The sequence below is a fragment of the Thermobia domestica genome, chromosome 13 (genome assembly GCF_964235325.1).
Source record: "Thermobia domestica chromosome 13, izTheDome1.hap1.1, whole genome shotgun sequence".
Classification (NCBI taxonomy): domain Eukaryota; kingdom Metazoa; phylum Arthropoda; class Insecta; order Zygentoma; family Lepismatidae; genus Thermobia; species Thermobia domestica.
In genome coordinates this window covers 5815960-5828937 of record NC_137466.1, presented here as the reverse complement: position 1 = coordinate 5828937, position 12978 = coordinate 5815960, and the positions used below count along the sequence as shown (strand labels likewise).

At 31.9% G+C, this 12978-nt stretch overlaps 1 protein-coding gene across 1 annotated transcript in view; it reads left to right on the top strand.

Moving 5' to 3' along the window:
- Positions 1–12978, top strand: part of LOC145667995 (zinc finger MYM-type protein 1-like) — a 126764-nt gene that overhangs the window by 73918 nt on the left and 39868 nt on the right. The window lies entirely within an intron of this gene.

Here is a 12978-nt window from a genome sequence, read left to right as displayed (position 1 = left end):
AATCTCTCTCTCTCTCTCTCTCTCTTCGTCTCAGAGTTGATGATCGGCAAAAGGGCAACAGTTCATAGAAATTTTACGGCATTTCTGACATGATGGTCTCTGAATACGCATACATTGTCCTTCTGATTGTTTTCAGAGGTCACATTTGGGGAGAGGGGGAGTTGTGTAAGTCACAATATTTTGGCATTCAGAATATTAGTGGTATGTTGTTCGGATCTTGGAACCTTAGGTGATAACGCTTGCAATTATCACTTTGATGTTTTACGGCTGTTTGTATTCGGCATTCTTACTATGTAAGCGTCTATTTGTCATGTCGTTGATTTGAATGGAAGCACCACACCTCAGTTCCAGGAATATATATATATATATATATATATATATATATATATATATATATATATATATATATATATATATATATGTCTCTCCCTTCGTCTCAGAGTTGATGATCGGCAAAAGGGCAACAGTTCATAGAAATTTTACGGCATTTCTGACATGATGATCTCTGAATACGCAAATTTCTGAAGAAATTTCCCTATCATAGAGACTCACATGGGCTAAATTCGGGAAAATGTGCAGTTTTTCTGAGCACCACCCTCTGATACCACCCCTGATTAAATATACTTGCTTCCTCATTTTCATTGTTTCGTTTCTCTGATAAATTACACCGAAATTTTTAACTCGTTTTCACTTAACATGTTAAACGGGTAATACGCCTTTTTACCAAATTTCATGTGCTGTATGCTTTATTTAAAAAAAAGTACACTACTTGGAGCAGATTCGAACGAACCGACGTTCTTTGGATTTGTAATATAGCGCCTTAACCACTACACCAAGATCGTGGCTTGGTAAACGCAAAGTTGTTGGCATATTTGTATTTGTATTTTGTTCCCACTTCGGCAATTTTTACTCTTTTTTCTCCGTTTGGTAGCTGTTTCTGGCTTTCTCTTTTGGAGTCGCTCTTTATTTACATTATGCACTATTTGTATTCAGAGCTTGTTACCCTCTGCAATGTCTTACTCAGATTAAACTGTTCTTCTTGCTCAGTAAACATTTGATTAATTTAATTCTCATACTCTCCATGGATGAAGCGCAGGAATGCCAGACTCAAAAAAGAGGTGCAAATCTTACTTTCCTGACAGACTGTACATATAGCTGGCCACCGACCATCCCAGAGATATACAGTTATAAACAGAAAAGAAAATCCGTATCACTCAGGAAGTCGTGGTCATAGTTAGTCTCATTTTTTCCCAAAGATTTACAACTGTTATGCTTGTTTATAAAAGAATATGTGTAGAATAAATGGTAGCTCTACAGATGTATTGATATTATCGGGTACATACAGTTTTGCCGTAAATGTTATATGAAATAAAAAGAGAGTTTCCTTTCTTCATAACATATTATAATAACAATAATATATTTCAGTACAGACAATTATTGGTGTAAAAAGTGAATTAGGTTACTTAAATACATCAACAAGCTTGCAATTTGAAACGTAGACATTTGCATACTCACGTATGTAGCTTTATTACAATGTTTATAAAATATTGATCGTGACTACCTTATACTAGTTAAGTGTTGCAAAATTATATTGGGATTATCAATACTAAAATGAAACTCTACTCATGTGTATATTATATTACGGTCAGGTGGAGCTATTTTGAGACACCGTAAAAAGAGTTTTTTTTCAGACTCTCGAAAATAATTTAAATGATATATACTAGAAACATCTTTTTAAGATATAAATGTTAGCCCGTTGAGATATCTATTATACCCACGTATAAGAAACATTCTTCAGCACAAACTGAAGCTTAAAATAACTTTCCCAGGATCCTTTAGCTTAGAAAAGGAAAATAACTGAGATTTCTGTTATGTATCTTTTATGATCTTGAACTCTACATAGTAATTCGAAATTCAAAAATTTAGCAGGTAGTGAGCATGAGTGCCTATCAAAATTACCCAAAAACCGTTTTGCCAAGCAGCAGGTGGGGCCATGAGCTATCAAAGTAATAGGGTTATTAATAGAGAGCTCCCAAACCATTTGCAAGAAATATCTTATACCATGAAATGATATGTTCTGCTTATACTGTTTTAATGTGCTTGTAAGTTATTATTATAAAAAGCAAAAGTGTTACATAAAGAAGACCGTAACATAAACAACTGATTTATTTGCCGTCATTAATGTCTGGGCTACTCCTCAAGGCTTTACGTGCGCATCACCTCAGTTTTACTTTTAAAAATAAGAAATTTACCGTCGTTATATATATGTACTTTGTGGTATTGTTATAAAAGATCCAAAGTGCATCGTTATTCAGGTAAAAATCTCTTAATATAATCACATAATTTAAGGTTGTCACTATCGGTGTTTGTCATCTAAATGCTCATTTTAAAATGTAATATCTGATAGAAACAAGGAAATCACTGTGAAATAAATTTCTATTTAAGCAGAAGCTGATTTTTAAATGTTCACAGAAAGTGTATGAAGTTAAGGTTTCCATCTTTTTCTGGAATGTTGTAGTACCGTTTTTGAATAAGTACTATAAAGAAAACTATCCACCACTTAACCACCAAATGTATTCTCTTTTCGATGGAGGATACCCGCCACTGTCTTCAAAATACCTTGTTGACATACGTATTACCGTCTTGGCTTATAACGGTCAAAACAGAGTATCATAATAGCAACAATTTTGAAGCTATTATTGTACACTGTTTCTATTTTTAATGAAGTCCCTTTTAAAATATAACATTCAGACGATGCAAAATAACAGAGTTCTCATTTCTGTATAATATTATATTAATATTCTCCTCCTAGCATTATTTTCTTTTTTGTTTCTTACCCATCTGACCGTAAAAATCGATCGTTAATAATATAACAATTATTCATACACAAAAGGAGTCACATTTAGATTATGTGAAAACACCTCAAGATAGGAACCGACTTGTAATGCTAAATTCATAAAATAATATACTTTAATGATAAGGTATATAGCATATAATAATCGTGACAATTTTATTAATATTTTCTTGCAGTTTTAAAAGTGGCAAACATATATTTTGACATTAATTTTATTATAATTAATGTTCAAATCACATTTCTTATAACGTGGCTAACACACACAATTAGTAATATGGTATTATGTTAAGAATAAAAGTATTCACATCAAAAACATAATAAATAATTCCAAATATCAACACATTTGCAGCTATAGGTAACTATATTTTTTCCAAGTTCTACCTTTGGAAAAATATGTGCAATCCATGTTACTAAAATTAAGTATATTACTCATATTCTAACATAACGTTACTATATACAATTGTTTCAATATAATTGTTCATGTATAAATATGCTTTTCAAATAACGTAAACATACGCAATAAATCATCTACTATTAAATATTAAAATATTATTTAATGGCTAGTTTTGAGTTTCTTAACCTATATAACATAGATTGTTAACTCAACACAGGATTTGACTGCATACACTCTCCAGCGTGAAACTCAACCCCAGCCCTCGAACCTAAGGCGCATTTTATAGCCACCCAGCAACAGGGAAGCTTTTAAATGAACAAAGTTGAATGTTCTTGTGTACATCTTATAAAATCACGACATAACATTAATCTTGAGAATGAACTTCAATATTTACTTTTGCTGTGGTTAATACCCATTAAGATATTTTAATTATAGAGCTGTTTGTATGAAACGAGTAATACGAACAGAAACACGAATTTTTGAGGCTCGAAATGTACATTTCTGTAACATTTAACCTATAGATATGAATAAAAAAATACAATATATATTTTACCAGTTGCATCTAATGTTCCTTCATTAACACCAACTGCAACCAAAATACTGAAAATTGTTCTAATTTAGCTTCGAACGTAGCGAAAATGCAGTTGTGTCTGAGTGTTGGCTGGCAGTTAGTTGTAACATTGTCGCTTGTAATCATGTATAAAATCTAAACAGAAATGCATTTTTGTATTCAGGGTGTGAAAAGAGTTAATCAAAGTTCTAAGTACATAGTAACGAATACAAATCGCTAAGAATTTTATTACTAATTATTTACAGCACCTCTTTGCTTTAAGATTTATGAATGTACGTTTCAATCTATTAATTTTGAAGTAAAAATGTATCATTAAGACACCAACAATTCTTGTTATTTCGTGTCATAACCATTGTTAGCCACTGTCAACTGTGAAACCTTCACTATTTAAAAGTATACATTCCTACCAAGGAGAGTGTCACTTCTTTTATATTCAATAAATGGGAATTATGTGAATCATTTTGTAAATAGTCTAGTCAGTGTAGTGTTCGAGACACAGTATTAGGATCGATGATAATTTGTTAAAAATCTATTTCCTCTTGCTTTACTGACATAATCATATTTATATTCCCTAATACACTGTTTTCCAACGTACATTTACTGACTTGAATACAGTAATTTTATTTCAGACACCAACCTACTTTAAATCATTTCAAAAACATACATAAAAGCATTTCAAACATTCAGAAGCTACTTCCAGAAAAAAACTTCTTTTAGTGTTATCAGGAAACTCTGGTTAACGCATTGTGTAGTTATACGTATTAGCATTATGATCTTACTTCTGTAATATATGAAATATATATTCATTTGGATACTTAGTAAATATCTAGAATGCAAACTAATAGCGTCTCGTTTCTATTATAGTATACTAGTAAATTCACATATAATAATAAATTTATTACCTTTCAATCAACTTATTATGTTAGTTTGAATAACCAGAAACAATGGTAGTATTCCCGTGTAATTAAGCAACATACTACATATGTTCCATATCAATAATTAATTTTTTTCTGACCAGAGTGTGTACTTCTTTATTAAAGTTGAATTTATTCATTACAGTTTCCATAAAGTCTGAGGAAGATAACGTTATGTTATCGAAACTGTTATGAATTAATTCAATTTTAATAGAGAAGTACAAACTTTGGTCAGAAAGATATTAATTACTTAAGTAATAATTCCAGAGTCCATTTGGAAGATGTAGCATATTACCTTGAAAAATATTTTGAAGCATTATATACGTATGAGAGTCTTTTTAATTCTGCTGTTCTGCAAACATGTGCTATGATAGAATCGACATACCTTTCGAAGTATGTTTTTTTTTTCAATTTTAAAATGACATATTTCAAACCAAGAATGTCAATCTATCACAACGTCCCACAATAACATGTAAAACACGAATATCATTTCCTTTTTAACGTATTGCTGTAGTGATTGTGTTTAGGATTATAAATGATGATCTTCAACGCTATGAACAGAATTATTGTCTTGTACTAGCATAATTCATATTTCTTTCATAGTTCAAAATATATATCGTGTTATATCTAGATATGGTAAAATGAATAAACTGTATTGAATCTCAAATGTATACTGAATATGACATTACTTCAATCTCTCTCTTGAAATACATTACTTATTTACACCATAAATTGTGTTTCATATTAAATACACACAATAATCAATCTGATAAGATTAAAGTTGTAAATGTGTTTGAGAACAATGAAATGAAATAAAACAATAAAGAAACAAATTCTAACTGTATCCTAAATTTACTTTACAAAATATAAATATACATCTGGGAGTTGATCATAGATTCTACACTTTCATATTTAGTACCAGTTTTCTTTTCATCTAAATTGTATATGACAATTATTTCTAAAAATATGAATTCAACATTTAAGCTGCATTGACGTTCCTCTGCGTAAACAATACTACACAAAAATAGAATAATTTATAGTGCATCTGGAACCTATATCTGTACAATTTTTAAAATCATAAAATAAACAATAAACATATAAGATATTATAACAACGTACCACACCAACGTAAAATTATCTGTCACCGGTTTCATTTGTGACTAGAATGCAACCCATAATAAAAGCATCCCAATACGAATACATCATATCTCACTTAGAGAACTGTAGTGTATAGAGATATAATTCATTCTTAGAACAATAGTAATTTCCTTTCCATAATATATTTACTTGCTTTTTGTAGAGCCGTACACTGTGAGATCTGGCATTGAGCTTATGAAACGATAATTCAAATAATGTATACTCGTAATATACAAATATGAAGCAAAGAATATCATACAATGTATAGATCTAAGGAATTCTAAGAAAATAAGTTATAAAAATAAAATAATTTTCCACAGTTTTCATAATAAATGTAATATAAGAATTGAAACTTCAAGATAACTAAATCATATGTTAAATTTATTCTGATATTACAGTATAATATGAAGTGCTTTCTCACTAAAAATCGAGAAATGTCCTAATACACAAAAATGGTTTTTGGATATACCACAAATTTCTCGCCTATATTAAATAGTTGTTTATTATATCCTTATGACGAAACATTGTACTTATGACATATTCCTTGCATGTTTAATTATATAATAACTTTTAGTGAGAAATACACACATCAAAGAAAGATAATAAAATCAAAGAAAGCAAATTAATATTGTTCTAAAGGTGTGCCAATAATACTATTAATACATTACTTTTATTTTGGGATGTGTTGTTTAAATGTTCGTAAACAGCATGGTGAGAGATACTAGCAAGGCATATTATAGAAATAGTTTTTTTTTTGTATTCTTGTGTATTGGAACACATACCTCTAATAGCACCATATATATTGTAAGTAATAATTATCTCACAATAATACTGACACACCTCTAACACTGACAAAATAACTTGTGTTAGAATTTGAAACTATCTAATGCGCTGATCTAACTTATATAAGTATGATGATCAATATAGTAATTGAAACATTTAAAAGTAAGATTGTCCGAAGTTTCTCAGAATACTCTTTTTGCTCTACACCGTTCCATTATGCAATTGATTTCTCCCCGTTTTACAGTAGATGAACCATGGTCTTAGCAGAGTAAAGTACAACAACTCTAAGATGCTCATCAGACTGGCTCCAATGAATAACCCAAAGGCACCTCCTGCACTTACTGCAATAAAGTGTGTAAAATACTTTAGTTTCATTCTAATAAATATCATAATTGTATGTTTCTTATTTTAATATTTAGCACTCCTCTAATCTATTTCAAAAGCCATACAAATAGATTAGACATGAAAACGTAGAATTGCCGAACTGCATCATATGATTAGTACTGAAAGTTTAAGTGTTATTAACACAGAATTAAAATTTAATAATTCGTGGAATAGTTTGTGATACCAAAGTTTGTGACAAATGACAATAATTTCTCCCTGTGCCCAGCTACAAACTACTTAAAAAATGAAGTAATATTTACAAATGTATCTTTAGACAGAGTCAAGTTGTTAATGTCTTCTGAAATTCCTATCTCTTAAAAATGAGCGCGGGGGTTTGCACAGACCTCCAGCAATCTATATACGATAGTTATATATATATATATATATATATATATATATATATATATATATATATATATGATTTGGTGAAATGAGACGTATATAACCTTTTATTCTGATTGTTCATGACGAGTAGGTTTTGACGATTCAGTCAAAAATGTGAGATTAACTTGAACAACAGTTAAGCCCGTCCCACACGGATCTGAACTAAGGCCTCAATCCAGGCTACAACTTAACAGTGTTGCTTAACTCAAACTTCCATACAATTTCTTTTATCCTGAGGTGATGTAGGGGTCTCAGACGATCCTTAAAACTAGGTAGGTTTTACCACCAGAGCCTCTCGTGGTCGGTGTGTTAAACAGACAAAAACACTTGAAGAATGTGTTACGCACAGGGCAATCAACTGTCGTAATTGTAAATATTATTGTTTATCTATTTCAGAATATGAGTTCATCCGAAGATGAAATAGCCGTAGCAGTGATATCTGCTCCGTTGTTGAGACAAAATCCGCCCTCCCGTCCCCCCAAAAACGAGAGAGAAAGAGTAAAGAGGAGCTGCTGGTTAGGGAGTGAATTCTTCGCCCCAATAATACACAGTAAAGCACCGTATTTTCAATGGTGAATAATGAACTACATACAGAAGATTCTCATTCCTACAAAAAAAATCTACAGAGTCGAGTATTCAGAATTTCACACGCTATTGAAATTAGTAACTTCGAAAATTCGGCAGCGAGATAAGAACAAGAGGGAGTCTGTATCAGCTGAAAAAAGATCTGTAGATCCTTTTTATCCACTAGATTGTAGAAGTGAAAATCAAGTGACTTGTCCACATATGTAAATGAGTACAGTTATCGGGCGCGGAAAGCTAAAATAAGGAAAGAACAATTTTCTAGTATAGGTGCTGAGTGTATCCGCTCAGCTCACTACCCACAAAAAATGCCCACATAACCCATAAAGTAAACTTATACCGCGCCGGGAACTCATCTCATGCACTACACCCGGACTTTCTGTATTGTGCCAGCATTGTAGAACTGTTCCTTAAAATTGCACGACGAACACACAACATTGATGACAATTAACTCTCATTGTTTCTGTTTCTGGTGCTTTTCGCGTACCGCACCTGAATTTTATGTTTATATGAGTAGAATTACTAGTGTAAAAATATTACAAATGCTTTACGACGGATAAAATAAGTGAGTTCATATGAAAGATGCCTGTATAAAAACTATCTTCCACCGGCGGTGAATTTCTGCACAAATGTACAGAAGTTGTACTTTGTTTACAAATGAAACGCTACTAGTATGATACCATGACAAATGCTATTGAAACTCGTATCACTGCCAAAACCCATTCTTTTCCACTACCCTCGCTTATGCGGATACCCAGTTTCACTGACACACCTCCTCGCTAACAGTCGGGGCCCCCCAGCTTTGCTTAAATTGCATTCGTGCTTTTCAGTGGCGACCTAGCGCAGGTTGTTTAGCGTTTTCTGTACTGTAGTTTTATGTATGCATCGGGACGCTGTATTTATAGGCAAATTGTAAAAGAATTATCATTTTTCAACAATTGTTTATGATACCCCGTTGAATTTTAACTATGAATTGTGGATATTTTCATGTCGCCCAGCACAAATCATTTAGAAAACAATAAGGAAATTAGTAAAGGAATTCTAATATTTAAACAATTATTTCGAGTGGTGTGCCAAAAGTAAACCTGCACGCTTTTTTAAAAAGATGTTACATTTTTTGGTATACAAGTAGCACAACATACTTAAATGAGCTATTTTTATTCTTTTAAAAGATTTAATTATATTTGTTCACACCTGTTTTGTTCGGGCAGACACTACTTACTTCACTTCATACCTTCTCTAAGGTCTTTATTCTTGCAGTTTTTTTAAAATAATATAAATCGTGCTTCATATTATATAAAAATTCATATTTTTCATATCATTCTATTCATATTATTAATATTTCTCTTGTCCAGACCTCATTGTTTTGAAATTACAGCGAGAAATAAAGTAGAATGTCGTCAGTCGCTAATCTTTTGTTACTGGTAGTTGTATGGAAGTCCAGAAGAAAATAGAAACTTCTTCTATTTCTTCCAAGTCAGGATCCAAATAAAGACAGCAGAAAATTTCAACCTGACCTAAGGGCAAGTTACCTCTCACACGATCGTTAAGTAAGGTCGTGAATTTTAGATCGTGAATCGTAGCCTTACTTCAGTCCCGTCTGAGACAGGCTTTAGATTGATTTTTTCTTTTTCAGAAAAGAAAGAATTCATTACTGGTAATCATATTTCACTTTTATATATTATGTTGCAAGTCATTCGATGTTTTCCAGGAGTACTACCTAGGATTCAAACCTTGTATTAAGCTGTTTATATTTCATTACAAATTATATGCAAATTAATTTGCAACAAAAAACTGATTTTCAACATTAGCAATTACTCATGGTAGTTTAGATCAAACTTAGTGTAGGTAAAGCGATGAAAATAATCAGCTAAACTAAACAATTGCTAACTTATAGAATCACTTGTATTTTTAATTATGATTGTCAAAAGAAAACGTTTGTTTTATGTAATACAAATAAATATATAAAAACCGTGTTTTATATCTGCTTTAACCACATGTTTCGAATTAGAAATGTTATTCATGCTCTCAGTCAGCCTCTTCGGGGTATTTGTGGGAATCTACTCGATTTTATCAAAAAAAAAATAGGAACATGCCCTACTTGAGTCTGTGAAACAAACTGTATTTCCATATGCAGTGGACTGAGAGTAAAAATAACATTAGAGGCATACTGGAGTGAAAAAACCTGATGCAAAAAACCAGCACTATTAATAGTGAAGAAGACAAGACAAGAGACTAAAAAGAAGAATTGATACAATCAATATATAGGTCTAACAAAAATAAATTTAAAATGCAACCTATTGCAATTTGTCCGATTTCAATAGAAAATCGTGAATACTTCAGTTACTATGTTTGAATTGTGGATGTAATCAGATGTTTCCACAGGTAAGCAAACAAATTCATTCGAAAATTAGAATTTAACTATTTTTGAAATATGGATATAATAGTATATCAGCTTAATGTAATTTTAATGTCAAAATAATTTTACTCTATAATGTCCAAGATGATATCATTTTTATGCAACATCGGTTAAAAATTATTCCGATATTCTTTGTAACTAAAAGCATTCACGAATTATTCTTGTGACCACCTTTTGATCCGAGCACTTCGGTTTTCGTCTGCTACTGGCAAAGTACTCGCTGAAGATCCCAGCGCTTTTGAACGACATTGTATCCAATTCAGCAACTTTTCTTCCAAGTCATCTTACGTTCGCTATCAATTATCATACGAGTTTTCGAAAACTTATATGTTTGTGACACAACAATTTGTAAATAGATTAAGGATATTATTGATTAACCTTCTATTATTAAAAATAATAAATACGTAAATTAAGGGGATTGTTGCCTCGCCATATCCTTTTTTCTTTTTCGTAATTAAAACATATTTTCTAGTATTTATAGTTGCAAATAAGAACTAATATTATGATTTTTGTAATTGATTTTTTTAAATATGCTAAATAATTGCAAGATAATAATTAATTAATAATTTAACTCTTTACTTTGAAGCCCAACGAAGGAAATTCAATCAACCAACCCTGCAAATAATGACTAAGTTACTCTTCCTCTATAGGATAAAATAACTTACAAAGCATCATTTACACACACACTCACTTAATGTTTAATTGAATCAATAGAAATTTTAGGGGATCAAGGAATTAAAATGAAATATAGTGTGATTGTTGGTAAATGAAGCTTTGCAAATTATTTTATCGTATACAGGAAAAGTAATTAATCGTTTTCTGCAGGGTTGGTGCTTTGAATTTCCTTCCTTGGGCCAAAAAGTAAAAACTTTAATTAGTGATTAATTATTAATTATCTTGTATTTAATTAGCATGTTTTAAAAATTTTCAATTACAAAATTAATATGTTTCTTTATACTCAACTATAAATACTAGAAAACGGGTTTTAATTCAGGAGCGTCATTTAGGGAGGATAGGGAGGGGCATTTCTCCCCTGAGTTTGAGATTTTATAGATTTTATCAATAAAATAGTAATAAGTCAGTGAAAGACGCGAAATTTTACTTACATCAAGGGGTCTTGCCCCCCAAAGCCAAATCTGAAATGCCGCTACGCTTTTAATTAACGAAAAAGAGAAAATCAAAATGGCATGGCAAAAATCCTTTAAACTGCTCAGTGTTGTCAATTCCATTTTCATGGGTGTCAGCGGACTTGCTCTTTCGAAGTTTGTACAAGTCTGTACAATTACGGTATATTTAGTAAATCTGCTCAAGAATACCCTTCGTGTAGTAAGCTTGTTAGAAAACAAATTTTACAGAAAATAGAACGCTGAAGGAAATGTGTTCCTTATTTTGTTTGGCCTTTTTTTTTAACACAAGGCTTTGCATCTCCGTCTGTTTACAAACATGATTGTCTCAATATCCACTACTGAGAAAAACATTGGTTGAATTTTCGTTCAGCACATTCGAAAATACTAAGAGCTCAGACAAATTTAGAACATTTATTGTCAGCGTCTTTTCAAATTACGACGAAGTTAACCTTTTGTCACTCGCGCCAAATTTAGTAACATAACTACTCGCGCGTTTGCTTTTTTCCAACTTTGACATTTTGAGATACAAACAATATATTTAGTAAACTTATTTGAAGTAATGCATGCAATTGTTGAGTAAATTACTTAGGATATTTGGAATTGTTGCTATAGTGCTGTCAAAATGTCTTGATCCGTGGCAAAAATGCGAACTAAAGTTCAAACCATCGACACATCCACGCGTTGAGCCAATAAGGGTTCAGCTGTTGCTAAACGAGAGAGCCTTGGCGGGGAGTGGATTCCTTCAGCCGATAGCAACGCTTGGAACGGAAAACTAGGTGTCAAGTCAATGTGAGTAGTTGGAGACGAACTTTTCTACCCGAAAGGAAGAATGTTAACGGTACTTTACGTAATAATTATGTTCTAACATGTTCCTTTAATGGATGTTGTCAGAGGGGGGCGTGTATGTTATTATGGTTTGATGACCTGCTTACGTGTGTTTCTTTATTTAGTTGTGCTGACATGGAAAGGTCATGTGCTCTTTTTCGAGTTTGTATGCGTGTCTGTAGAGACTTTATACTGGATATTTTTAAAAATAATAATGGAAATTTGAATTAAATCTGTTGATATGATGATACGTCATTCTGTATCAGTTACTTCCGTAGTAGTGATTAAATTAATAATCCGTAGTAGTGATTAAATTAATAATTCGTAGTAGTGATTAAATTAATAATCCGTAGTAGTGATTAAATTAATATTGAATATATTACACGAGCAATATGTGAGAGAATAAAAAGATATTTTCCTCCGGGACCCTTAGCACCAGAGGTGAACGCTGTATTGTACTGGGATCGAATCCGGGACCCTTAGCACCAGAGGTGAACGCTGTATTGTACTGAAAATGAACCCGGGACCCTTAGCACCAGAGGTGAACGCTGTATTGTACTGGGATCGAATCCGGGACCCTTAGCACCAAAGGTGAACGCTGTAT